We start from the raw sequence: 27,976 nt of genomic DNA on the forward strand, positions 1-27,976 counted from the left end.
CATTAATGATTAGATGTATAGGCTGCTACATTTCTGTTTGTGTCTGTCAGGAGTGGTGTTATCAGGCTAAATAACTGCTATTATGTTGTTTTTGGTTTGCTAGTTGCACCAGTAGCATGGTATTTTCCTGCAATGGTAGTGACCAAAAAACATATGTTTTTTTTATTGTACTAGGCCTAGGAACATAGAAGAAACTGACAGATGTGTCATAATAGCCTGGAAGTAAAGCTGCACTGGGAGACACATTTGAAATGGATTACATTGAATAAATGCAGCAGGGTTGAAAAAAAAAATCACAGTAAAACATTATTTAAATGTATTCTTCTACAGTGAAACACATCTCACATCTGTGCTGTTTGAGAGCAATGTTGTTAGACTACATTGTATAATTGTTTCCTCTTCTGAGGTCACTGGTGGGGAACAACATAATTTCAATTCACAGAGAAAATGAGTCCTTGAAGTTTAACACTATATACACACGTGTTTGAATTATCTGGATGATGAAGATGGTGAAGGGGAAGACTGAATTGACTATATACAACGGGGATTGGTAAGTAGGTTTGGCCTCCAGTCAGTTTGTTGCTGAGCTTGTAGCTAGTCTGTGGGCCAGAACATAATTATCCTATTAACAAATAGCCTATAGCTGCCCAATTCATAGTCCTACACAGTGTAGGCTACACTACACATTTAACATGTGGTTAGTGGACTAATCAATTCAATGACCATAACATAATAATGTTGATCTGATTACAGTGGTAAAATCACCAATGTCTATATTAATAGTCAAACTGTTATAAATATATGGTTGATTTTACAAATACAGGCATGTTAAATGTTTTGGAAAATGAAATCTCTTGAAACTGCTTTTTCTCTGAATATCTTCTTCACTCTCTCTGGAAACAAGATCTAATAGTGGCTGAGACCAAACTATTTAATAATTAAAGATTTTTATCGGTTTCTCTGAATACCTGAGGGGAAATGTCATTACCACTACGTCATAAAATTAGCTATTACAGAAATTGCGCCTAAGGTGTTTAATATAACATTTCACATGAATTGTATTTGATTTTTTTTTACTATTTGGAAGTGTTCTTAATTATATGTATTCATCATTGTCATGTCTAAATGTCAATACATGCCTTGATGATACTCAGAAACATGTATTTACCACATCAAAATCTTAATATTTTACATTACTTTAGAAATGATCTTAAGAACAAAGGTTCACATATGGGAAAAATAATTTATATCAGTTGTAATTTAATAACCTTTTCCACAGAAATATGTACTGTGATGGTAATGACTTAGCGTTGTGGTAATAGAGTGTGGTGGAAATGACATTTCATATAAAACAACTGATGAAAAATACCATGAAACATTTTAATGTCACAGTAGTACATGTTTAATTTGATTGAAGATATAGAACAGACCATTTGTTCCAATTCATCCCAAAGGTGTTCGATGGGGTAAGGGTCAGGGCTCTGTGCGGGCCGGTCAAGTTCTTCCACACCGATCTCAACAAACCACTTCTGTATGGACCTTGCTTTGTGCGTGGGTACATTGTCATGCTGTAACAGGAAAGGGCCTTCCCCAAAACTGTTGCCACAAAGTTGGAAGCACTGAATCATCTAGAATGTCATTGTTTGCTGTAGCGTTAAGATTTTCTTTCACTGGAACTACTTGAAATGAATTCTTTCTCACCCTTGGTAGTTACTAACCCTTGTGATAGTGGCAGTTTGGAACTCGGTAGTGAGTTGTCATGTCTAAATGTTGTCATTTAACCTTAACCCAGCAATAACTATAGTAAGTCACATGAATAGACATCAAAATCACTCAACCATCCTAACACAATACAACATGTAATGATCTTATTTAGTGTTCAATTTCAACTGAACCATGATCATATATGTCATTTGTTTGTCTTTTCAGGTCTTACGGCAAGTAAAAATGTATTAACAAATACATTTTGTCATTACCACCACATTCTGTCTTTACCATCACAGTTCATTATGTGGTGGTAATGACATGTGGTGGGAATGACATTTTTATGATATTTGGTCATAAATAGCAGGGAATCTAGCAGGCTAACTCCAGTTGAACAGCTAGCATACATATATCCTAAATACATATAATTAAAACAATTTCAAAAATTAACATAATGTGATGGAATTATAGCCTATTTGGTAATGACCAAATAGACTCCATGACATCCATGTGCTCCACTGTCACTATTCATATCCATGGTAACCAAGTACACAAACTTTTGAAAAAAGGTTATGGTCATGTAATTTGCTTGTGGTGGTGTTAATGACACAATACTTAGAGATGACTGTATTTTGTGTAAAGAAAGTATCAAATGGCTTATGCACATCTAATATGTATATAGTTTCCATGTATTTGACTCTCTTTAAACAGGTGCATTAAATATTTTGTAATTAAATACTTTTTTAAGTGTAATACATAGAATAATGTCAAAAGTCTGGGTGTGAGACAGAACAAAAACAGTGAAATCCAGACATGACATGCTGAAAAAAAAAAAAAATGTAAGCTGAAAAAAAGAGTTGAAGGTTATTTTAGTATTTACTTAATGGATGTGAAATAAACAAATCTAAATTAACATTTTATCTTAAAAATCGAACCCTAAGACACAAATGGCCCGTTGTGAAGAGGGCACAACAAAACCTATTCCCCTCAGGAGACTGAAAAGATGTGGCATGGGTCCTCAGATCCTCAAAAAGTTCTACAGCTGCACCATCGAGAGCATCCTGACTGGTTGCATCACTGCCTGGTATGGCAACTGCTCGGCCTCCGACCGCAAGGCACTACAGAGGGTAGTGCGTACGGCCCAGTACATAACTAGGGCCAAGCTTCCTGCAATCCAGGACCTGTATACCAGGCGGTGTCAGAGGAAGGCCCTAAAAATTGTCAAAGACTCCAACTGCCCTAGTCATAGACTGTTCTCTCTGCTACCGCACAGCAAGCGGTACTGGAGTGCCAAGTCAAGGTCCAAGAGGCTTCTAAACAGCTTCTACCCCCAAGCCATAAGACTCCTGAACAGCTAATCAAATGGCTACCCAGACTATTTGCATTACCCCACCCACCCCCCCTCTTTTATGCTGCTGCTACTCTCTGTTATTATCTATGCATAGTCACTTTAATAACTCCACCTACATGTACATATTACCTCAATTACCTTGACTAACCGGTGCCCCTGCACATTGACTCTGTACCAGTAACCCCGGCATATAGCCCCGCTATTGTTATTTTACTGCTGCTCTTTAATAATTTGTTACTTTTATTTATTTATTTCTTAAAACTGCATTGTTGGTTAAGGGCTTGTAAGTAAGCATTTCACTGTAAGGTCTACACCTGTTGTATTCGGCGGATGTGACATAAAATTGGATTTGATCACCCATATTCATCGTACTTCTCCAATTTCAAACCAGTGTGACTTGTTTGTAACGAGACTGTCGCTGTTTGCAAAGAGTTCAATCTGAGATGTCATTATGAATCTAAGCATGGTACATTAAGAAGTAGATGTTCCACCCCAGACATGAGGCTGAAGTCTGATGCAGAAAGGAAGGTGGGCCTAAGGAGTGAACACCCTGTGTGTTTTACAGTGGTGATTTTAGCATGTACATATTTTATTATTTAACCTTGATTTAACTAGGCGGTTCTTATCGACTTAAACAAATCCACAAGGAGTCAGTAGAAACCATATTTGTTTAAGCAAGTCAGTCATATCAGCTATGTTTTAAAAAAGGCAGTAAATGAGTCCGAATTAACTGCCGGACGAGGCTCCTGTGGCTGATAGCCAGGTGCAGCGGTGGTAAGGATTCACTCCGTGGTGCTGACAGCAAAGCTCAAGCTTTATGTTGAACTAACTAAAATTCAAATGGTTTATTTGAGCTGTTCTTGCCATAATATAGACTTGGTATTGTACCAAATCTTCTGTAGCTTCTGCCGATGTGGTTGCACCAGGGCCCGCGGAGTACATGAGCCCGGTGATGAGCCTGGATCTGCGGAGCCACAGGCCCCCTATGTAATTTGAATTCCGCCCTACCATGTCCAATTATTAATTGTTGACGTGAGCCCATCACACCCACGATTTGACGAGAAGATCTTTCTTTAATGTCGGCTATTTGATCAATTATCCCAATGATGGTTTCACCAACAAAATGTTTTTGTCACTACATAAGTCAGCATGATATTTTAATGTATTGATGACAATAAATCTAATTCATTTGCTAAATAAATCATATTATTCAATAGTTTCAATACCATGTTAAGATAATGAAATGCATTCTGGGATTCATTGTGCAAATTCTCTCCAAAGCTTTGTTGTTTCTGTCATCGTTTTAACAACAGTTGAGCTAGCTATCAAGAGACAACTGGCAAAATAAAATAAAGAGAAAGTCGAGAATAGAAAATTACGGATTTAAAAATCAGCAATGTATCAACACAAAAGTGGAGCCCAAAAGAGGAAGGCCAAAAATGAGAAAGCAAAGGTGGTATCAAAATGAGTTAAATTAGATTCCTTTTTCAAATGCAGTTCAAGTGCAGCCATTGCTAGCACAAGCAATGTAGCGGGACCAGAAGAGGATGTAGGTTTATCGTCACCAGCAGCAGCTTTTAGCAGGTCAAGTGAGCCAAGGCAGAGCTGTTCCATCGTACCAGAAGAAGCAACTTTGACAGAGGAGGATACAGGTTGTCAGGTATTCGCGGATACGACGCTGAGCACAAGCCAGGACGGACAAGCTATCCCCGGGCCAGGCAGGGAGGAAGAGGAGCAGGGTAAGGAGCAGGGCGAGGCTAGAATCGTGGCGGCTGAGGAAACAGGTGGAAGTGGGACAGAAAGCCTTTTTACCTATCCAACTGACGGGGCGTTATGCAACAAATGTGGATGCAAAAGTTAAATGGCACGTTATTACATTAGGCTCGTGTAAGCCTACTGGGTCCCACCCGCTGGTCATCTAGATATGAGTCCCATGCCGCCCTGAGATACAGATATGTGGACGTAATGAAGGCCCTCACCAAGATTGTGCTTAAGTGACAAGAAGGACGAGATGGATGATGCAGCAGCACTTCAATTTTAGTCGTTCTGCAGACTAAGGTTTTAGAAAATGTGAAGGTCTTCTCCAAAATGCTACAGGCCAAAGATGCAGACCTGCACAGGGCAGTTAGCCTACTCAAGGACATTATAGAGGTCCTGTCCAGATTCCGACAGGATTTTGAGAAGGCCAAAGTCACTGCAAAAACCCTTGCCGACAAATGGGGAGCTCAGAACGCATTTGAAGACACTCGGAGAAGGAAGGCAAGGAAGGCGAGGCATCATTTTGATGAGCTATACGAGGACGAGTGTTTGATGGGGAGAGTAGTTTTAGAGTCAACGTCTTTAATGCAAACCTTGACATCGTTATTCACCAGCTGTCAAACAGATTTAAAAGCCTGCGGGCAACATCGAGTCTGTTTGACTCCATCCATCCCACTACCCTGGTCAACGCAGATGATGATGCGCTCTACGAGACGGCAAGCCGACTGGCTGAACATTACAGCAAAGATATATCAACAAGCTTGGGGCGGCAGGTCGGCTTGGCCCTCATGGTTCCCCATTGTTAGATCTAAACTCAGCAGAAAAAGAAGCGTCCTCTCACTGTCAACTGCATTCATTTTCAGCAAACGTAACGTGGAAATATTTGAATGAATATAACAAGATTCAACAACTGAGACAAAAATCTAAAGTCACAGTCAGTTCCCGGACATTTCTGGGGGGAATGGCCCTAACCCTCACCCTCCGATCCAACAGGTCACAGATGTGCTCAATGGGATTGATATCAGGGCTCTTCGCTGGCCATGGCAGAACACTGACATTCCTGTCTTGCAGGAAATCAGGCACAGAACGGGCAGTATGGCTTGTGGCATTGTCATGCTGGAGGGTCATGTCAGGATGAGCCTGCAGGAAGGGTACCACATGAGGGAGGAGGATGTCTTCCCTGCAACGCACAGCTTTGAGATTGGCTGCAATGTCAACAAGCTCAGTCCAATGATGCTATGACACACCGCCCCAGACCATGACGGACCTTCCACCTCCAAATCGATCCCGCTCCAGAGAACAGGCCTCAGTGTAACGCTCATTCCTTTGACGATAAACGCGAACCCGACCATCACCCCTGGTGAGACAAAACCGCGACTCGTCAGTGAAGAGCACTTTTTGCCAGTCCTGTCTGGTCCAGCAACGGGGGGTTTGTTCCCGTAGGCGACGTTGTTACCGGTGATGTCTGATGAGGACCTGCCTTACAAGAGGCCTACAAGCCCTCAAGCCATGTTCACCTGGAACAACGAGGACTACATCGTAACAGTGGACTACTACAGCAGATACTTCGAAGTTGACAAGCTTCGCAGCACCACATCTGCAGCTGTGATACACAAGCTGAAAGCAGCCTTTGCCAGGCATGGCATTGTGGGGACTTTAATATCTGACAATGGGCCCTGTTACAAATCAAATGGGTTTGAATCCTTCACAAAAGCATGGGAGTTCACACGTCACCACAAGCCCACATTACCCTCAAAGTAATGGCCTTGCTGAAAAATCTGTGCAGATTGCTAAATCACTCATGGACAAAGCAAAAGCAGACAAGAGAGACCCCTACCTCAGTCTCCTTGAATACCGCAACTTCAAATCACCAGCCCAGCTGTTGATGAGCCGCAGACCTCGCTCAGTCCTTCCCAGCACCAACCAGCAGCTGCAACCTGAGGTCGTCAGCTACAAGGAAATGCATGAAAACCGTGCACAGAGACAACAACAACAAAAGCGATACTACGACAGGTCAGCTAGACCATTGCCACCACTGATCGACGGAGAGTCAGTTAGAATCCAGGAGCATGGCCTCTGGAAGCCAGCAGTCGTCATCCAGCCAGCTGACACTGAACGTTCATATCACGTCCGCACCGCAGAAGGAGCGGTGTACCGCCGCAATCGTCGTCACCTACTGAACACAAAAGAACAACACAATGATGAGATGAACTGTTCCCCTGAAAGAGAACGTGATGGACTAAACACACACACAGCACAACATACACCATACTTCCCTGTAACACCACAAGAACTGTTGACTGACACAGAAGCATGCTCAGCATCATATTGCACAACGTCAGGAAGAGAGGTCAAGGCCAGAGCTGTCCTAGACCTGTGAAATGTCAAAGGGTGTAGGCGGATCCCTGCCCTAAAAGACTTCCAGACTGTAAACTTGTTATTGAAAGTTCACTTGAAATGCTTTGGTATTGTATTTGTTTGAAATGTTAAGATGTCATTTCTACAGTGAAAGCTGAGTTGCTGAGAATCCCTTGTTCGAAAAGTAACAGTATGTTGGAACATTGTTTCAGAGTCTATGTTGATTCAGTTGGTGTAGTATGCAATATAAATGGTTACTTGATTTCAAACTGCAGAGCATGTATTCAAAAGAAACGCTTAGAATATGTAAAACATTTTTCTTTTGTTTTAAAAGAAGGGGATGTAATATTCATATGTGTAAACATACTGAATTGTAATTGGATGCATTTTACCGCCGTATCATACTGTGCTATGATTGGTTAAGACCACCCAGATGGTTAGGTCATGGTCAGTTGATCATGGTTGGAGATACGTGAACATGCAAGTTGTAGCTAGCTAATAAAGAGCTACGTTAACAAATATCCTGTAGTACTGCATTTTATTATTTTGTACAAAGCGTGCAAAACAAGACACTCAATAAGCCATATTCGAGTAATTTCCATAATTCTTTATTTTTAAACCCCCATTTGTCCTCTTTTTTGCTACATATACATACATTTTACCAATACATTTTACATACATGGTACTTTTATATATAACAACAATACATTACCAAACAAAGTCTTTAATCCCAACCTTCAGCCACTCTCACCATAGACTGTCCTTGTTTGGTTTCCATGTGCCATATATTTTTAAATTGTGCTGTGATGTTCTACAAAATGTTTGAATCTTTTTAATCGTATATTATCCACAGATTGTGAGCTGAAGATGAAAACCTTTCCTACGAGTATTATTGTATGATTTATTGATTGGCAATGGCTTTCCAGATCACCCAACACTGCTATTTGTAAGGTTAATTTTAAGTGCATGTTGTGATTTTTTTAACCATTCCTGAACCTGTGACTAGAAACAAGCTACATAGGGGCAATACCAGAATAAATTATCTATTGATTCTGTCTCTTTGCAACAAAATCTACAGATCTGAGATTGTTGTATGCCCCATTTATATAGCATTCTGTTGGTGGCAAGACTTCTATATAATAATTTAAATGGAAAAACTAAGTGTTGAGTCAACTGTAGTTTTTTGTACCAGTTCATAAACCATGTGCCATGGAATTGGTACATCGAACATTTCCTCCCATTTATTTTGCAACCTGTATGGCTCAGCTGTCAACATTTTTGTCAGATGAAACTGGTATATTTTTCTATTTATACCAATTCCTATCAGCCAATTTGTATCTTTAATATATGGCAGGCAAACAAGTTCTCTACTTTCTCCCTTTCCACTTGCCTCCTCCATTTTTGTGGTAGTGCTGCAATCAGTTGGTTTTAAGTTTGGATTGAGAAGATATTCCCATATATTTTCGACAACTGTGTATGTGACATAACTCCTCACTTTCTATTCATAATATCATTAATAAATATAATACCATTTAAAAAAAAAAATCCATAAAGAATGTTTTTTTATTAATCAATATATTTGAGTTTAACCATTACATTTGTTGTAATATTTGTTCTATCTTTTCTGGAGGACAAAACTGAAATTGTAGGCAGCTTTGTATGGCTTGTTTAAGAAAGGGCGATACTTTAAACAAAATGTTATTTTCAATTAGTCGGAAATGAGAAGTTGTAATCTGTATGAAGGCAAAAAAGCAATTTTTGAACAAAGTATGAGTTTTTCTTAATCTACTGGAAAACCAATTTGGGTTTAAGTATAACTTATGTATGAATGAAGCTTTTAGTGAGATATTTAAAGCTTTAATATTTAATCATTTTAGTCCACCAAACTCATATTCATTATATAAATAGGCACATTTAATTTTGTCTGGCTTAGCATTCCAAATAAAATGAAATATATTTTGCTCATATGATTTTAAAAACAAATCATCTGGAGTAGGCAGTGCTATTAGTAAGTAAGTAAACTGTGATGGACCAAAGAGTTAATCAATGTAATTTTTCCATAAATAGACAAGTATTTACCTCTCCATGGTTGCAGAATCATATCTATTTTTGCTAACTTTCTATTGAAATTAATTGTGGTAAATTCATTTATATTTTTTGAGATGTGAATATCAAGTATGTCTACTTCACCATCCGCCCATTTTATTGGTAAACTACAAGGTAGTGTCAACACAATTTTTTAACGATCCAATACGTAATATGGTACACATGTCATAATTAGGTTTTAATCCAGAGGCGCTAGAAAAATGATCAAGATCTTCAATGAGACTGTGCAGGGATCCAGATTGCAGACTTAAGAAAAAAACTAGAGTCATCAGCATACATTGACACTTTTGTTTTTACCCCCTGGATTTCTAACACCTTGATGTTCTTGTTGGATGTAATTTTAGCTAGCATTTAGCTAGCATTTCAATGGCCATAATAAATAGATATGGAGACAACGGACAGCCTTGTTTTACTCCTCTTAAACGCTCAATACTTTCTGAGAAGTAACCATTGTTTACTATTTTACATCTGGGGTTGCTGTACATAACTTTAACCCACTGTATAAGAGATTCACCAAAATTAAAGTATTCCAGGCATTTATGTATAAATTCTAATCGTACTTTATCAAACACCTTTTCAAAATCTGCTATGAGGACCAGACCTGGTATCTTAAATGTTTCATAATGTTCAATTGTTTCAAGTAATTGTTGTATATTATTATTTCCAATATATCATCCATGTAAAAAACCTGTCTGATCAGGATTAACAATATCTGGTATATCCTTTTTTATTTTATGCTATTGCATTTTGCCAGGATATTCACATCACAACATTGAAGTGTTAGAGGTTGCCAGTTTTTTAAATGGACTGGATCTTTATACTTACCACCTGGGTCCTGTTTTAGTAGTAATGAAATCAGACCTTCTTGTTGAGTACCTGAAAGTCTACCATTTCTATAAAAGTAATTAAAACATGCTGATAATGGATCTTTGAGTATATCAAAAAAGGTCTGATATCCCTCTACTGGTATACTGTCAAGAACTTGTGTTTTTCCAGACAGAAAAGATTTTATTGCCTCAAAGTTCCTCTTTCGTAAGTTGGCCTTCACACCGGTCTTTCTGTAAATATGTTAATAATAATAAACAAATATTTTGGGTGAATCATGGATAACTCCATTTGCAACGAGTTTCTGTAAATCATTTCTGGTACAATTTCTGTGCTGAAAATTCAAGAAAATTGTGTGCATTTTCCATCCAATTGGCTTTATTTTCGTAATACATTACACTTGATCGTTCTTGAATAAGTACCTCCATTTCTTTTTGTTTTTCCTCTAACCTATTTTGTGCCTCTATAATACAGTTTGTATTACCATCTACCTATTATGTTACTTCCTCTATTTCCTTTATTAGTCTAATCTCTTTTGACCTAAACTGCTTGTTTTAATGATGAGTATTGTATTGAATGGCCTCTAAAAGTACATTTGAAAGTGTTGCATACAATAAGGGGATCTGCTGTACCTATATTGTACAAAAAAAAAGTAAATTATGAATTAGTTTGTCTTAGTTAAGGTCAAATTGTCAACCAATAGGAATTGATTACATTTCCAATATCCCTGTCCACGTGGAAATTCTGAAAGAGCTATATGGAGGCCAATTAGATGGTGGTCCGATCGCATTCGGTCTCCTATTAATACTTTTGATGCCAGCAAGAACAAGACTAGGAAGTAATCAAGACGGCTAGCTTGATTAAGCCTCCTCCATGTATAACTCACTAGGTCAGGGTTTTTCAACCTCCATATATCCACTAGTTCTAATGTATCCATGATCTTTGTAATCTCCTTAAATGCTTGAGGGTGATAGTTTGTAGAATGATTTCCTTTACGATCCATTGAGGTTCTTAAAACCGTATTATAATCTCCCACCATAACTATAGATTATTTCGTTGCTTGTGAGCTCAATAGATTATTACATATATTTTCGAAAAAGTGTGGATCATCATTATTTGGCCCATATAGATTAATTAGCCAGATCTGTTTTTGGTCCAATAGCATATTTAAAATAATCCATCTTCCTTGCGGATCTGTTTGCACAATCGGATATTTTTTTTAATTAATTAGTATAATCACCCCTTTTGAGTTTATTTGACCATGACAAAAATATATTTCTCCCTCCCAGTCCTTTTTCCACCCAACCTCTTCTATATTTGTAGAATGAGTTTCCTGTAAACAATATATATTATATTCTTTCTCTTTTAGCCATGTAAAAAAATACATTTTATGAATACTTGACCAGTCTCAACGTCAACAGTGAAGAAGCGACTCCGGGATGCTGAGCCATATCTGAGACTGGCCAATAAAAATAAAAGATTAAGATGGGCAAAATAACACAGACACTGGACAGAGGAACTCTGCCTAGAAGGACGGCATCCCGGAGTCGCCTCTTCACTGTTGACATTGAGACTGGTGTTTTGCGGGTGCTATTTAATGAAGCTGCCAATTGAGGACTTGAGGCGTCTGTTTCTCAAACTAGACACTCTAATGTACTTGTCCTCTTGCTCAGTTGTGCACCGGGGCCTCCCACTCCTCTTTCTATTCTGGTTAGAGCCAGTTTGCGCTGTTCTGTGAAGGAAGTAGTACATAGCGTTGTACGAGATCTTCAGTTTCTTGGCAATTTCTCACATGGAATAGCCTTCATTTCTCAGAATAAGAATAGACTGATGAGTTTCAGAAGAAAGTTCTTTGTTTCTGGACATTTTGAGCCTGTAATCGAACCCACAAATGCTGATGCTCCAGATACTCAACTAGACTAAAAAAGGCCAGTTTTATTGCTTCTTTAATCAAAACAACAGTTTTCAGCTGTGCTAAAATAATTGCAAAAGGGTTTTCTAATGATCAATTCGGCTTTTAAAATGATAAACTTGGATTAGCTAACACAACGTGCCATTGGAACACAAGAGTTATGGTTGCTAATAATGGGCCTCTGTAAGCCTACATAGATATTGTCCTGCAAAAATCTGATCTCCTGGAAGGGATCAGCTGAGGAAACATAAGAATTTTCTTAGTACTTCTGACTTTGCTAGGTTTCTGTCTGTTCGGTGCTGGCTGGCACCCCTTCTATTCTCATGGGGGGAGTGTAAAACAATTTGGTTCTTGTACTTTACCGTGGTAGTTTGTCGACCTTTGCTGATTCTGATTTGATAAGCTACAGGTGACAGTTTCACCACAATCTCGTGTGGCCCCGTCCAGTGGGGCAGGAACTTTGCCGCAACACCTGCGGGTTTGTTGTATATGTAGTACCACACATAATCCCCGACCTCGAACACCTGGTGTGAGGCCTTTTTGTCGTAATGGATCACCTTCTGCACTTCTTTCCAACTTTCCTTGAGAGTACGCAAAGGTAGTTTGAAGGTGGGCTCGCAAGTCCGTCACGTGTTGATGAGCCATGTAGGCGGTGGCTGCGGTGACATCTCCCTGTTGGTACAGGAGATGCAGTGGAAGTGTCATTTTCCGGCCCATCATCATCTCGATTGGTGTTATTCCCTTAGACTTGTGGCTCTGATCGCAATCTGTACCAGTGGGAGTTTGAGAACCCAATCTTTGTGGTTGGCTGCCACATATTTCCTCAGGATTCTGAAGATTGTCTGGTTGCTCATTTCTACCCTGCCAGAGCTCCTAACGTGGTACGCGATGTATAGTTTAGCTTTGACTCCCAGGAGCCACCACAGTTCGGTCATTACAGCTGCCGAAAAGTGGGTTCCTCTGTTGCGGTCAATGGTTTCTCCTGGCAGGCCGAAACGACTGAAAATGTGGTTGAGCAAAAGAATGACCGTGCTTTCCACTGTGTCACTGGTTGCGGGCAGGCACTCCACCCACTTTGTGAATGCACAAGTCACTGTGGAGAGATACTTGTCGCATCTGGCCGACCTGGCAAGTGGACCGACTCAGTCGATCTGGATCAAGCTCGAAAATCTAGTTGTCTGGGCTCTTAGCTGTGCTTGCAAGCTCTAGAAGTGACGAAATTGGCAAAGGGCCCTTTGGCAATGTGGGTAATAGGGCCCAAGAAGTTAATGAAGTTGGGATACATGTACAACAGAAACAGCTGTTTGAATGGCAATAGCTCTTCCATTCCTGTTTCAGTGAGCATGCCAAAGTAAGCTGAACAAAGCCTATGATAGTAAGCTTGTGAGTGTTTATTTCGAGCTTGTTTGACATTGTTAGCCAATGAGCTATCGTGTTTGCGAGTCTCAGAACCACTGAATTCTATTTTCAAAGCCGTGGCAAGTTTAGCGTTGTCGTTTTGCACGTGTTGCTGTTGTAGACGGATGAACCTTGTCACATGTCTGTTGGACGTTAGCTTCAACAGGTAAAGCCTGTCGGTATTTGTTGCACTAGGGTAGCCATCCAAGGCGTCCTCTATGTCTGCTAAGAACGTCTCAGTGTCGTTTGGCTTTCCAGGACCGGGGTCAAAGATGAGGAAGTTTGACGATTTTGTAAAGGCGATCCCTGCCAAGTGCGCGGGGAGCATCTGCACCCTCCTGTGGGGAATTGTGGGCCGAAATGCCAAGAGGAAAAGCCAATCTTTGGTTCTGTTGGCGAGGAGGCGCCAGGTTACTGTGGGCCGAATGGCCAAGAGGAAAAGACTGAGGGACCCTTAAGAGAGATGAAGTCTGAAATCTCCTGTCGTCTACATTCCTTCGTTCCCTGAGCTCTGGTTGTGAGCTAGGTTAGGTAGTCCCGCGATAGCACGTGACTGTTCTGGAGTTCCTCCAGATGATACCTAAGGGTGGTATTCTGCTGCGTCGCAGAGTCCACCTGGGAGTTGAGGGTGTTAATCTTAGACACGTAGGTGTCGCACTTGCTCCGCTCGGCCTCATACTTATCTGTCATGGTTTTCAGGGAGACGTCTCGAGTGCGAAGCAAGAGATTAAGTGATGTGATGTCCTCCTTTTGCTTAGAGATCACGTTTTCCAACCTGGGCTTTCTCATCGTTCATTAAATCAGCGACTTCAAGGAGTTCCGCTGTTTTGTCATCCAACTTGGTAAATGTGTTCATTAACTGATCGTCTTTGGTCTGCAGCTTTTGGAATAGAACATTATTGCTTTGAGTGGTTTCATTCAAAACTGTTTGCAGGGCATCAAGTTGCTCGCCAGTTTTTAGCTAGCTCGTCAGATTCATCTAGTTTTGCGTGGACTTCATTGTATATATTTTGGGCTAAAACGAGTTGTTCCTGTAGAATATGGACTTGGTCAAGAGTTTGTTCATGTTCTTTGTCATAAGTGTTAGCCAGATCTTTCAATTAATCTGTTCTCAAACGCAGTTCCTCGGCTCTTTCAATTGATCTGTTCTCAAATGCAGTTCCTCGGCTAGCAGTAGTCTTTGTCGATTTTTATCGTCAACTTCCTGGTTCTCTCCACCTGTACCTTCAGCTCCACAGCCTCCTGCTCGTGCCTCTGCTGGGCACTGAGGTATTGGGCCACTGTCCATCTCTGCTGATGGGCATAGTTTAGGGCTAGACTGGAGAGGACCTTCACAAGGCCTGTGCCTGATGGGCTATTGTGGAGAGCATCTGTTGCAATTTCTGCAGTTTTTTTCGATCATGGCATTGTGATATAACATTCTCAGCACCTCGGCATAATTAGGATTTTCATCACTGCTGAGGTCAGCGATCAATGTTTCCGTGAGTGAGGGTTCACTTATTAGTGAGGGAATGGGTGGCAATAGCTTGCGATAGCTTGCTCCTTATTATGATTATCAGTTATTTCAATTTATATAGTTAGGGTTGAGTTGGAAGCTGCAAACACGATTTAAATCAGTTTATAGACGTCAATGAATCATCAATACTGGATCAGTAATGTGGGAGTTGGCTATTAATGAACTTCCGAAAGCAAATATCTATTGATTAATCAATATTAATGATAAATCAAACCTGTATAGGCTATTTAGGAATTAAACTTTAATTAACCTGAAAGCGTTGCTGTATCTAAGTTAATGTGGAAAAGGTTAACAATGTCTCAATCAGTTTGTGTATTATCCCAATAAACGACCTGAAAAGGTAGTATGGCAATTTAACTTATTTATTAAATTGAACGAGACAATGATATCCAATCAGTTGAGATTGGTTGGATACCATACAGTGTACCCCGTTGTACCAAACATGAGCAACAACCTTTCACTCAACATCATCAAAACAAAGGAGATGATCGTGGACTTCAGGAAACAGCAGAGGGAGCACCCCCCTATCCACATCAACAGGACAATAGTGGAGAAGGTGGAACGTTATTAAGTTCCTCGGCGTACACATCACAGACATACTGAAATGGTCCACCCACACAGGGTGGTGAAGAAGGCTCAACAGCGCCTCTTCAATCTCAGGAGGCTGAAGAAATTTGTCTCGTCACCTAAAACCCTAACAAACTTTTACAGATGCACAATTGAGAGCATCCTGTCGGGCTGTATCACTGCCTGGTACGGCAACTGCACCGCCCTCAACCGCAAGGCTCTCCAGAGGGTGGTGCGGTCTGCACAACACATCACCGGGGAAAACTACCTGCCCTCCAGGACACCTACAGCACCCGATGTCACAGGAAGGCCAAAAATATCAAGGACAACAACCACCCGAGCCTTTGCCTGTTTACCCCGCTACCATCCAGAAGGCAAGTACAGGTGCATCAAAGCTGGGACTGAAAAACCATCACTAACACAGCAGAAGAATCGCCAGTAATTGTTTTTAAATAATTCAGGTTACACTGTATGATATGATTTTCAACTTTCTACATTAATTTAGATTAAGCAACGATTTCAGGCTAATTAAAGTTTTATTTTCCAAATAGCCTAGACAGGTATGAGTCATCAATAACATTATTTAAATTGAACAATTATATTTACGAGCTCATTAGAGCCAACTCCCACATTACTGATCTGGTATTGTTGGAAGTCCCGCCTTTGCTAGAATCCAGTGGGATTTCAGCTTTCAGGGATAAGTGACCCCTAGTGGTGATGAATCGCAAGTAATTACATTTTTTAAAACATTTTTATAATTTCTTGTGACTGCAACCACATGCTCAAATCAAATTTTATTGGGTCACATGCAGATGTTAATGCGAGTGTAGTGACATGCTTGTGCTTCTAGTTCCGACAGCGCAGTAATATCTAACAAGTAATCTAACAATTCCACAACAACTACCTAATACAGACAAATCTAAAGGGATGGAATAAGAATATGTACATATAAATATATGGATGAGCGGCATAGGCATCATGCATATGAGATGAGTATTGTAAGATTTGTAAACATTATTAAAGTGGCATTATTTAAAGTGACTAGTGATCCATTTATTAAAGTGGGCAATGGGGTGGCTGGTAGCCTAGTGGTTAGAGCGTTGGACTAGCAACTAAAAGGTTGCAAGATCAAATCCCTGAGCTGACAAGGTAAAAAAATCTGTCGTTCTGCCCCTGAACAAGGCAGTTAACCCACTGTTCCTAGGCTGTCATTAAAAATAAGAATTTGTTCTTAACTGACTTGCCTAGTAAAATAAATAATGATCTCATTCTGAACGTTGTATAATTAGTAAATCTTCACAAACCCGGGTCTCACTAATTATTTCGTACCACACAAATTGAGTTGATTATTTATTTCCTAATGATAACATAAGATACATATACACAAACAGTCTAGGTTATTGGTTAGAACTTCATACAATGGCAACAGGTCCCTAGTGGACCAATGAGAGAGAAGAGAAGAGAGATTCAACATTTGTAAACTATGCTTAGTTTCAGCCTTAACACCTTGCCCTGAACTGCCCCTGTTATGGGTAAAAAGTGTAATGCATGTATTTACGTATTGAAGGTCTCTGTTGGGTATCTCTTTGTGGTTCAAGTTCCGCTTAGTGGGAAAGGTTTGGCCAACGCCTTGTTCATTCGTCTTCAGGTGTAAGTCTCTGATTTTCCAAACGATGTCACAATGTCCTTTCATTTAGTTGTCAGTTTCCTTGCACTTGTTCTGTGAGAGTGGGCTTCTGAGGAGGCTAATCAGCCGTGTCGATGCTCCTGGCGTGGGTAAGAGGGCCGTGTAGACAACCGGTGACTTGAAAAGAATAGCCGGATGGTTCTGCTTAAATTCAACTTCCTAGATACAAAACTTAGAATAGCTCCACCATAAACTTGATTGTTCAGAGATTTACTTTGTCTTCAACCTCGTGTTGAGTTTCGGGGTCACGACTAGTCATAGACCTCGGTTGCAGCACGTGGTAAACTTAGTCTGATATGTAAATTCTTAACTCATGTTTTATACCGTAGAGTAGAACAATTTCAAGTCTCATAGCAAAGGGTATGAATACTTATTTATTATTTGCAAATAAAAAAAAAAAAAACTTGTTTTCAATTTCTCATTATGGGCTATTGTGTGTAGATTGAGGACATTTTTTATTTAAATCGATTTTATTATAAGGCTGTAACGTAACAAAATGTGGAAAAAGTCCAGGGGTCTGAATACTTTCCTTTGGCACTGAGTGTACAAAACATTAGGAACACCTTCCTAATATTGAGTTGCAATCCCCTTTGTCCTCAGAACAGCCTCAATTCGTCAGGCCATGGACTCCACATGGTGTCGAAAGAAACCCACAGGGATGCTGGGCCATGATGACTCCAATGCTTCCCACAGTTTTGTCGGGTTGGCTGGGAGTGGATCTCTACTCCGAATAGCTCGTTCCATCTCCTCTCACAGATGCTCAATTGGATTGAGATCTGGTGACTCAGCAGGCCACTGCAGTAAGCTGAATTCACGTATGTTCGTGGAACCATCCCTGGACAAGCCTTGTGGCATGGGGCATAATCCTGCTGAAAGAAAATCATTTTGCAGCTGGATACATTGCTGCCATAAAGGGATGCACCTGATTGGCAATGATGTTTAGACATCCTGTGGCATTCAAATGTTGCTCCACTTTTATCAAGGGGCCCAATGTGTGCCATGAAAACACACCCGAACGCCTTCACACTACCAGCCTGCAATGCTGATACACGGCATGGATGCATTCACTCATGGTTTTCTCCATACCCTAGTATCCCATCAGCATGACACAGCAGGAACTGGGATTATCTAGACCAGCGGTTCCCAAAATGTTTATAGTCCCGTACCCCTTCAAACATTCAACCTCCAGCTACGTACCCCTCTAGCACCAGGGTCAGCGCGCTCTCAAATATTGTAAGCCTGTCAACACACACTATACGATACACTTATTAAACATAAGAATGAGTGTGAGTTGTCGTCACAACCCAGCTCGTGGGAAGTGACAAAGACGGACATATACCAGGAGCTGTGCCAGGCCCGCCATGTCTGTTGACTCATCCAGCTGTAATGCATAGAATTCACTGGCTTGTATGCGAAGCAGTAATTGTTTCAAAACATCTGCCATGTCACTGATGCGTCGTGAAACGGTATCGTTTTTTGGCCTTTTCCTCCAGCCATATCCGCGGAAGCAGGAAGAATGAAGTCTTCCACAATAGTATGGTGCTTGCCTGTCCTAGCCACTCGGTAGCTCACCGTATAAAACGCTTCTAGCCCCTTCTTATTAATGGTATCTGTTGCTTTTATACATGTCTTACTACGTGAAAGTCGTCTTAATTCTCACTCAAAAAACTCCTGTGGCTTATTTTTCAAATTGGCATGTTTTGTTTCTAAATGTCTGCGCAAGAGTGAAGGTTTCATCGAGTTGTGAGATATAAACACACTGTGGCTGAGGAAAGGCACTATTCCCAATATAAGTAAATCCCAAATCAATGTAGTTCTCATCATATTTGCACTTCTTCGATGGTCCAACATCCCTGTCTGTTGTTCGGTGCTTTCCCGGGTAAAGGGGCAGTAGCTCTTCGGCTGCATCAGATTCACAACTGTCAGTGTCCATGCTAGCTGGGCAAACAACAAATGTAGAATTACTGATGCTAGCATTGGATGTGCTCGTGGAAGCAGGTGTAGTACTGCTGGTAGTAGCAGTACTACCAGCAGAGCTGGTATGTGTCTCTATGGACGCGGGTCTTACTTGTTTTAACCATTAATCAATTTTCGAGCAAAAGGAATGAGTGGCAGCTACGTTTGGCTACATACGGACCATGAGTGGAATTCCTGCGAGAGAGTAATGGTTAACGTGATTGGATGTTAATTATTTGACTAGGCTAGCTCTATTTGACATTGTGTTGTTATTTCGCTACACTAGTATTTTTGGCAGTGAAACGAGGCTACTCAGGCGAGAAAAAACCTCACCCACATGTATAGCCCAGTTGGAAAATTGAAATGGCTGTTTGAAAATGTGAAGAAAAACAGTAAAAGCTAAAAAAACACAGCAAAACTTACAAGATGCACACTGATCAGTAAAGTAAAGAGAGGCTAACATTCTATAATGCTCCCTGTTCTCTGCATTGTTCAATTCAACGTTGCCAATTATATTATGAGATAAGAATTAAGTGGAGTGACTAATCTCAGCTGGTCTGAGAGAACAGATGAGGCTTCTCTCAAGTGTGTAGCCGTTGGTGGGTTTTTACATTGCCCGAACGGGAGAAGCTCTTGCCACAGTAAGAGCAGAAGAAAAGCCTCTCTCCTGTGACTGTTCTCCGATGACCGTTTAGCTCAGCTGATAATTTAAAACATTTTCCACAGTCAGAGCAGTAGCAAGGCTACTCTCCTTTATGTATACTTTGGTGTCTTTTTAAGTGGCCCATTTGAGAGAAACTCTTCCTACATTCAGAGCAGGAATAAGGCTTCTCTCCTGTGTGTATACGTTCATGATTTTTTAGGTTGCACGGTTGAGAGAAATTCGCCCCACAGTCAGAGCAGGAGTAAGGCTTCTCTCCTGTGTGTATACGTTCATGTTGTTTTAGGTGGCTCGATTGAGAGAAACTCTTCCTACAGTCAGAGCAGGAGTAAGGCTTCTCTCCTGTGTGTATACGTTCATGCTGTTTTAGGTGGCTCAGTTGACAGAAACTCGCCCTACAGTCAGAGCAGGAGTATGGCTTCTCTCCTGTGTGTGTTCTCTGATGAACTTTTACCTCACCTGATGTTGTGAAGCATTTTACACAATTAGAGCAGGAGTAAGGCTTCTCTCCTGTATGTATACGTTCATGTATTTTTAGGTCGCCCCTTCGAGAGAAACTCTTTCCACAGTCAGAGCAGGAGTAAGGCTTCTCGCCTGTATGTATATGTTCATGTGTTTTAAAGTGGCCCAGTCGAGAGAAACTATTTCCACAGTCAGAGCAGGAGTAAGGCTTCTCTCCTGTGTGTATACGTTCATGTTGTTTTAAGTTTCCCAGTTGAGAGAAACTCGCCCTACAGTTAGAGCAGAAGTAAGGCTTCTCTCCTGTGTGTTCTCTGATGAACTTTTAGCTCACCTGATGTTGTGAAGCATTTTACACAATTAGAGCAGGAGTAAGGCTTCTCTCCTGTATGTATACGTTCATGTATTTTTAGGTCGCCCAGTCGAGTGAAACTCTTTCCGCAGTCAGAGCAGGAGTAAGGCTTCTCTCCTGTGTGTGCTCTCTGTTGAACTTTTAGCTCAGATGATGTTGTGAAGCATTTTCCACAGTCAGAGCAGGAGTAAGACTTTTCTCCTGTGTGTATACGTTCATGTTGTTTTAGGTGGCTCGATTGAGAGAAACTCTTCCTACAGTCAGAGCAGGAGTAAGGCTTCTCTCCTGTGTGTATACGTTCATGCTGTTTTAGGTGGCTCAGTTGACAGAAACTCGCCCTACAGTCAGAGCAGGAGTATGGCTTCTCTCCTGTGTGTGTTCTCTGATGAACTTTTAGCTCACCTGATGTTGTGAAGCATTTTACACAATTAGAGCAGGAGTAAGGCTTCTCTCCTGTATGTATACGTTCATGTATTTTTAGGTCGCCCCTTCGAGAGAAACTCTTTCCACAGTCAGAGCAGGAGTAAGGCTTCTCGCCTGTATGTATATGTTCATGTGTTTTAAAGTGGCCCAGTCGAGAGAAACTATTTCCACAGTCAGAGCAGGAGTAAGGCTTCTCTCCTGTGTGTATACGTTCATGTTGTTTTAAGTTTCCCAGTTGAGAGAAACTCGCCCTACAGTTAGAGCAGAAGTAAGGCTTCTCTCCTGTGTGTTCTCTGATGAACTTTTAGCTCACCTGATGTTGTGAAGCATTTTACACAATTAGAGCAGGAGTAAGGCTTCTCTCCTGTATGTATACGTTCATGTATTTTTAGGTCGCCCAGTCGAGTGAAACTCTTTCCACAGTCAGAGCAGGAGTAAGGCTTCTCTCCTGTGTGTGCTCTCTGTTGAACTGCCTTTGATGTTGTGAAATTCTTCCCACCGTCAGTGCAGAAATACAGATTCTCTCCTGTGTGTATTTTTAGGTGTATCTTTAACTTTGATAGAATTGGGAAAATCTCCTCACAATGTGGGCAGTGGTGAGACCTCTTGGCTCTGTGATCTTCCTGCTGTTGCTCTCTGGATGTAGAGAATGTCTCAACATGGTTTTCTGTGTGAACAACATCAGAAGAACCAGTCAATTGGAGTAATATACAGTACCAGTCAAAAGTTTGGACACACCTACTCATTCAAGGGTTTTTCTTTATTTTTACTATTTTCTACATTGAATAATAATAGTGAAGACATCAAAACTATGAAATAACACATATGGACTCATGTAGTAACCAAAAAAGTGTTAAAACGAAACAAAACATATTTTATTTTGCCTTGACAGCTTTGCATACTCTTGGCATTCTCTCAACCAGCTTCACCTGGAATGCTTTTCCAACAGTCTTGAAGTTCACACATATGCTGAGCAATTGTTGGCTGCTTTTCCTTCACGCTGCGATCCAACTCATCCCAAACCATCTCAATTGGGTTGAGGTCGGGTGATTGTGGAGGCCCGGTCATCTGATGCATCACTCCATCACTCTCCTTCTTGGTCAAATAGCCCTTACACAGCCTGGAGGTGTGTTGGGTCATTGTCTTGTTGAAAAACAAAATGAGTTCCACTAAGCCCAAACCAGATGGAATGGCGTATCGCTGCAGAATGCTGTGGTAGCCATGCTGGTTATGTGTGCCTTGAATTCTAAATAAATCATAGTGTCACCAGCAAAGCACCCCCGCAACATCACACTTCCTCCATGCTTCACGGTAGGAAATACACATGCGGAGATCATCCGGTCACCTACTCTGAGTCTCACAAAGACACAGCGGTTAACCTGTTGGGGATAGGGGGCAGTATTTGCACGGCCGGATAAAAAACGTACCCGATTTAATCTGGTTACTACTCCTGCCCAGTAAGTAGAATATGCATATAATTGTTTGATTTGGATAGAAAACACCCAAAAGTTTCTAAAACTGTTTGAATGGTGTCTGTGAGTATAACAGAACCCATTTGGCAGGCCAAAACCTGAGAAGATTCCAAACAGGAAGCGCTCTCTCTGACTATTTCTTGGCCTTCTTGATCATCTCTAACCAAAACAGGGGATCTCTGGCATAACGTGACATTTTCTAACGCTCCCATAGGCTCTCAGAAGGCGCTAGAATGATGAATGGTGACTTTGCAGGCCATGGCTGAAAAACAGTAGCGCATTTGGATAGTGGTCGATCTGAGAACAATGAGACTGAGGCGTGTGCACGAGCCGACACCATGTTTTTATTTTTTCATCTTTGAACGAAAACAGGGTTTCCCGGTCGGAATATTATCGCTTTTCTATGAGAAAAATCGCATAAAAATTGATTTTAAACAGCGTTTGACATGCTTCGAAGTACGGTAATGGAATATTTCAATTTTTTTGTCACGAAACGCATCGGGCGCGTCACCCTTCTTTACCCTTCGGATAGTGTCTTGAACGCACGAACAAAACGCCGCTATTTGGATATAACTATGGATTATTTGGAACCAAACCAACATTTGTTATTGAAGTAGAAGTCCTGGGAGTGCATTCTGATGAAGAACAGCAAAGGTAATCCAATTTTTCTAATAGTAATTCTGAGTTTGGTGAGTACCACACTTGGTGGGTGTCAAAATAGCTAGCCTGTGATGGCTGGGCTATCATCTCAGAATATTGCAAAATGTGCTTTCACCGAAAAGCTATTTTAAAATCGGACATAGCGATTGCATAAAGGAGTTCTGTATCTATAATTCATAAAATAATTATTATGTTTTTTGTGAACGTTTATCGTGAGTAATTTAGTAAATTCACCGGAAGTGTTCGGTGGGAATGCTAGTCACATGCTAGTCACATGCTAATGTAAAAAGCTGGTTTTTGATATAAATATGAACTTGATTGAACAAAACATGCATGTATTGTATAACATAATGTCCTAGGAGTGTCATCTGATGAAGATCATCAAAGGTTAGTGCTGCATTTAGCTGTGGTTTTGGTTTTTGTGACATTATATGCTAGCTTGAAAAATGGGTGTCTGATTATTTCTGGCTGGGTACTCTGCTGACATAATCTAATGTTTTGCTTTCGTTGTAAAGCCTTTTTGAAATTGGACAGTGTGGTTAGATTAACGAGAGTCTTGTCTTTAAAATGGTGTAAAATAGTCATATGTTTGAGAAATTGAAGTAATAGCATTTATAAGGTATTTGAATATCACGCCACGGGATTCCACTGGCTGTTGAGTAGGTGGGACGTAGCGTCCCACCTAGCCCATAGAGGTTAACCTGTTAGGGCTAGGGGGCAGTATTTACACGGCCGGATAAAAAATGTACCCGATTTAATCTGGTTACTACTCCTGCCCAGTAACTAGAATATGCATATAATGATTGGCTTTGGATAGAAAACACCCTAAAGTTTCTAAAACTGTTTGAATGGTGTCTGTGAGTATAACAGAAGTCATATGGCAGGCAAAAACCTGAGAAGATTTCATGCAGGAAGTGGCCTGTCTGACAAGGTGTTGTTGTTCTTGCCTCTGTTTATTGAAGAGTCAGGATTTTAGCTGTAACGTGACACTTCCTACGGCTCCAATAGGCTCTCAGAGCCCGGGAAAAAGCTGAACGATGTCGAGGCAGCCCGAGGCTGAAACACATAATCGCTTTTGCCAAGTGGCCGATCAGAGGACAAAGGAATTAGGCGCGTGCCCGAGTCGACCCAGTGATATATTTTCTTTCGGCTGTTTACCTAATTGCAGATTCCCGGTCGGAATATTATCGCTTTTTTTACGAGAAAAATGGCATAAAAATAGATTTTAAACAGCGGTTGACATGCTTCAAAGTACGGTAATGAAATATTTAGAAATCTTTTGTCACGAAATGCGCCGTGCGCGTGACCTTTATTTACCATTCGGATAGTGTCCTGAACGCACAAACAAAACGCCGCTGTTGGAACATAACTATGGATTATTCTGGACCAAATCAACATTTGTTATTGAAGTAGAAGTCCTGGGAGTGCATTCTGACGAAGAACAGGAAAGGTAATCAAACTTTTCTTATAGTAAATCGGAGTTTGGTGAAGGCTAAACTTGGTGGGTGTCTAAATAGCTAGCCCTGTGATGCCGGGCTATCTACTGAGAATATTGCAAAATGTGCTTTCACCGAAAAGCTATTTTAAAATCGTACATATCGAGTGCATAGAGGAGCTCTGTATCTATAATTCTTAAAATAATTGTTATGCTTTTTGTGAACGTTTATCGTGAGTAATTTAGTGAATTGTTAGTAAATTCGCCGGGAGTTTGCGGGGGTATGCTAGTTCTGAACGTCACATGCTAATGTAAAAAGCTGGTTTTTGATATAAATATGAACTTGATTGAACAAAACATGCATGTATTGTATAACATAATGTCCTAGGTGTGTCATCTGATGAAGATCATCAAAGGTTAGTGCTGCATTTAGCTGTCTTCTGGGTTTTTGTGACATTATATGCTAGCTTGAAAAATGGGTGTCTGATTATTTCTGGCTGGGTACTCTGCTGACATAATCTAATGTTTTTCTTTCGTTGTAAAGCCTTTTTGAAATCGGACAGTGTGGTTAGATTAACGAGAGTCTTGTCTTTAAATAGCTGTAAAATAGTCATATGTTTGAGAAATTGAAGTAATAGCATTTCTAAGGTATTTGAAAATCGCGCCACAGGATTCAACTGGCTGTTACGTAGGTGGGACGATTTCGTCCCGCCGGCCCTAGAGAGGTTAATTGAAATGCATTCCGGGTGACTACCTCATGAAGCTGGTTGAGAGAATGCCAAGAGTTTGCAAAGCTGTCATCAAGGTGGCTACTTTGAAGAATCTCAAAAAATATATGTTATTTACTACATGATTCCATATGTGTTATTTCATAGTTTTGATGTCTTCACTATTATTCTACAATGTAGAAAGAAAAACCCTTAAATGAGTAGGTGTCCAAAATTTAGACTGGTACTGTACATTAAACAATCACATTTATTTTACAAAGCCCTTTTAACATCAGCAGTTGTCACAAAACAATTCTAAAAGTGGGTAAGAGTTGAAAGCTAAAAAAGGGGTGTGTCATCCTCTACTCACTATCACAAAGGTTAGTAACTACACAGACTCATTTTATAGAACCCAAAAACACTGGCAGTTTGTCTACTTCACTTCTTTACTCTACTCTGATCACTCCAGACAGCCCAGTGAATAAAACAAAATGTTGGCAAAACTGGTGTTAAACCATGCAAGTCTGAGTAGCATGAAATAACATCTACCTTCTCATTGAAACAGTTCATCATGAAACAGTTCTACTGCAACTTTTCATACGTAGTGGGAAGTTGGAACGAACAACAAAATCACCGTAATTTCCGGACTATTGAGCGCACCTGAATATAAGCCGCACCCACTGAATTAAAAAATATATATTATTTTGAACGTAAATAAGCCGCACATGTCTATAAGCCGCAGGTGCCTACCGGTACATTGAAACAAATTAACTTTACACAGGCTTTAACGAAACACGGCTTGTAACAAAAAATAAACAATTAGCAGTAAACAGTAGCCTACCAAGAAAGTCATTGGTCACCATCTTCCTCCTCCTGTGCACTGAAACCACCGAAGTCATCTCCTTCGGTGTCGGAGTTGAATAGCCTCAGAATTGCTTCATCCGATATTGGATCGTTTTCATTGTCGCTCTCGTCACTGTTTGACCTTAACTCGTTCGGCAATTTCATTGGTCTAATGAAAGCTTCATGCCGGCAAAAAACTGAGCACGTCACAGAATGTGTTTTTTTTTTCTTGAAAAAAAATTAAAGCGGGAAAAATCCATATATTAGCCGCGTCATTGTTTAAGCCGTGAGGTTCAAAGCGTGGGAAAAAAGTTGCGGCTTATAGTCCGGAATTTACAGTAGTTAGATAGAACCTGCTCTTACCATGAGAATGTTGATGTTACCGGACTCAGACTTAATCTGAGTCGGCCTGTAGTAACAATGAGAAACAGACAAGTTATTGTCTTGACAGTTCCGACACTTTCTTTATTCTCTAAAAATATATTATACATTTCTTCTTGTTCAATTATCTAATTCACCACACGACTTGGACTGAAATAGCTACCGGTACTGTTTATATTTAGGTGCAGGAGCTCCACAATACTGTTGAGCTAATATTCTATTAGAGGAACATGAGCGTGAGCTCAGTTGGTAGAGCATGGTGTTTGCAACGCCAGCGTTGTGGGTTTGATTCCCACGGGGGACCAGTGCGAAAAAAAAAAATGAAATGTATGCATTCACTACTGTAAGTCGCTCTGGATAAGAGCGCCTGCTAAATGACTAAAATGTAAATCTAGCTCAAACAGTAGAAATGTGAGGTGCTGATACTCATTTCAATAGATCAGGTAGGTAAGCATTGACAATAAAACATTAATTCATCCAAATTAGACAAAGTAGACTCTTTAAATTAGGTAAGTAAGGTATAGTTAACCTATAGTAGATTTCACAAATTCACATACAGTTAATGTCGGAAGTTTACATACTCCTTAGCAAAATATATTTAAACTCAGTTTTTCACAATTTCTGACATTTAATCCCAGTAAAGATTCCCTGTCTTAGGTCAGTTAAGATCACCACTTTATTTTAAGAATGTTTTAATGTCAGAATAACAGTAGAGAGAGTGATTTATTTCAGCTTTTATTTACCAAAAGGGATCTCTCAGTTTCAAGGTCTCAGCTTGGAGAGAAGAAGCCTCATGAGGTACTGGTTGGTCACATGCAGGAACCAAACGTTAATGATGAATAAGCTAAATCATACAAATATAACTTGTCTAAGCAGTATATAGGAGAACTAACAGGACTGCCCCGGCAGAGCTCCAGACCGACGTGTACTCTGGTGCTTTAGGTTTGTTGGAACCTCTCCAGCTTGCTGATAATAAAGAACGATTCATTTAAGTTTCACTTAGTCCCTATGTGGTGATTTTCCACGACAAAAACCCACCAGCCCATTCCACTATTTAACCCTATCTAGTCCTACACCAGACCACTTCCTCTCAAGATCACTTACCCTGTACCCATCTTCCTCTACCACTCTCTTTACTGCATCGATATACAACACTTTCTGTACTACTGTAACCCTGGCAACCTCAATCTGCCTTTCTCTCACCTGACACCTCAGATCTCCAGCCCCATTGGCCCCCCCACAACTAATTAACAGAACTTTCTCCACGATACCACACATTCCTTATTCTCATGCCTACACACTGCTGCAACAGGCCCATAAACCTGACACCTAAAACACTGTAGTATTTACGGAACAAAAGCGCCTACGGGATAACTGACACTTCCTACCTTTACCTTTCTGGCAGAGACTCTGCATCAAAACTCAGCATGACAGAATGTCTTCTG

General features: G+C 40.6%; 1 protein-coding gene and 1 pseudogene across 2 annotated transcripts in view; both read right to left on the bottom strand.

Annotated features, from left to right (window-relative positions):
- Nucleotides 1–27,976, bottom strand: part of LOC106574953 (zinc finger protein OZF) — a 153,233-nt gene that overhangs the window by 40,076 nt on the left and 85,181 nt on the right. The gene's annotated exons all lie outside the window — the stretch shown is intronic.
- Nucleotides 20,431–21,790, bottom strand: LOC106575412 (zinc finger protein 271-like; annotated as a pseudogene).

The sequence above is a fragment of the Salmo salar genome, chromosome ssa16 (genome assembly GCF_905237065.1).
Source record: "Salmo salar chromosome ssa16, Ssal_v3.1, whole genome shotgun sequence".
NCBI lineage: Eukaryota > Metazoa > Chordata > Actinopteri > Salmoniformes > Salmonidae > Salmo > Salmo salar.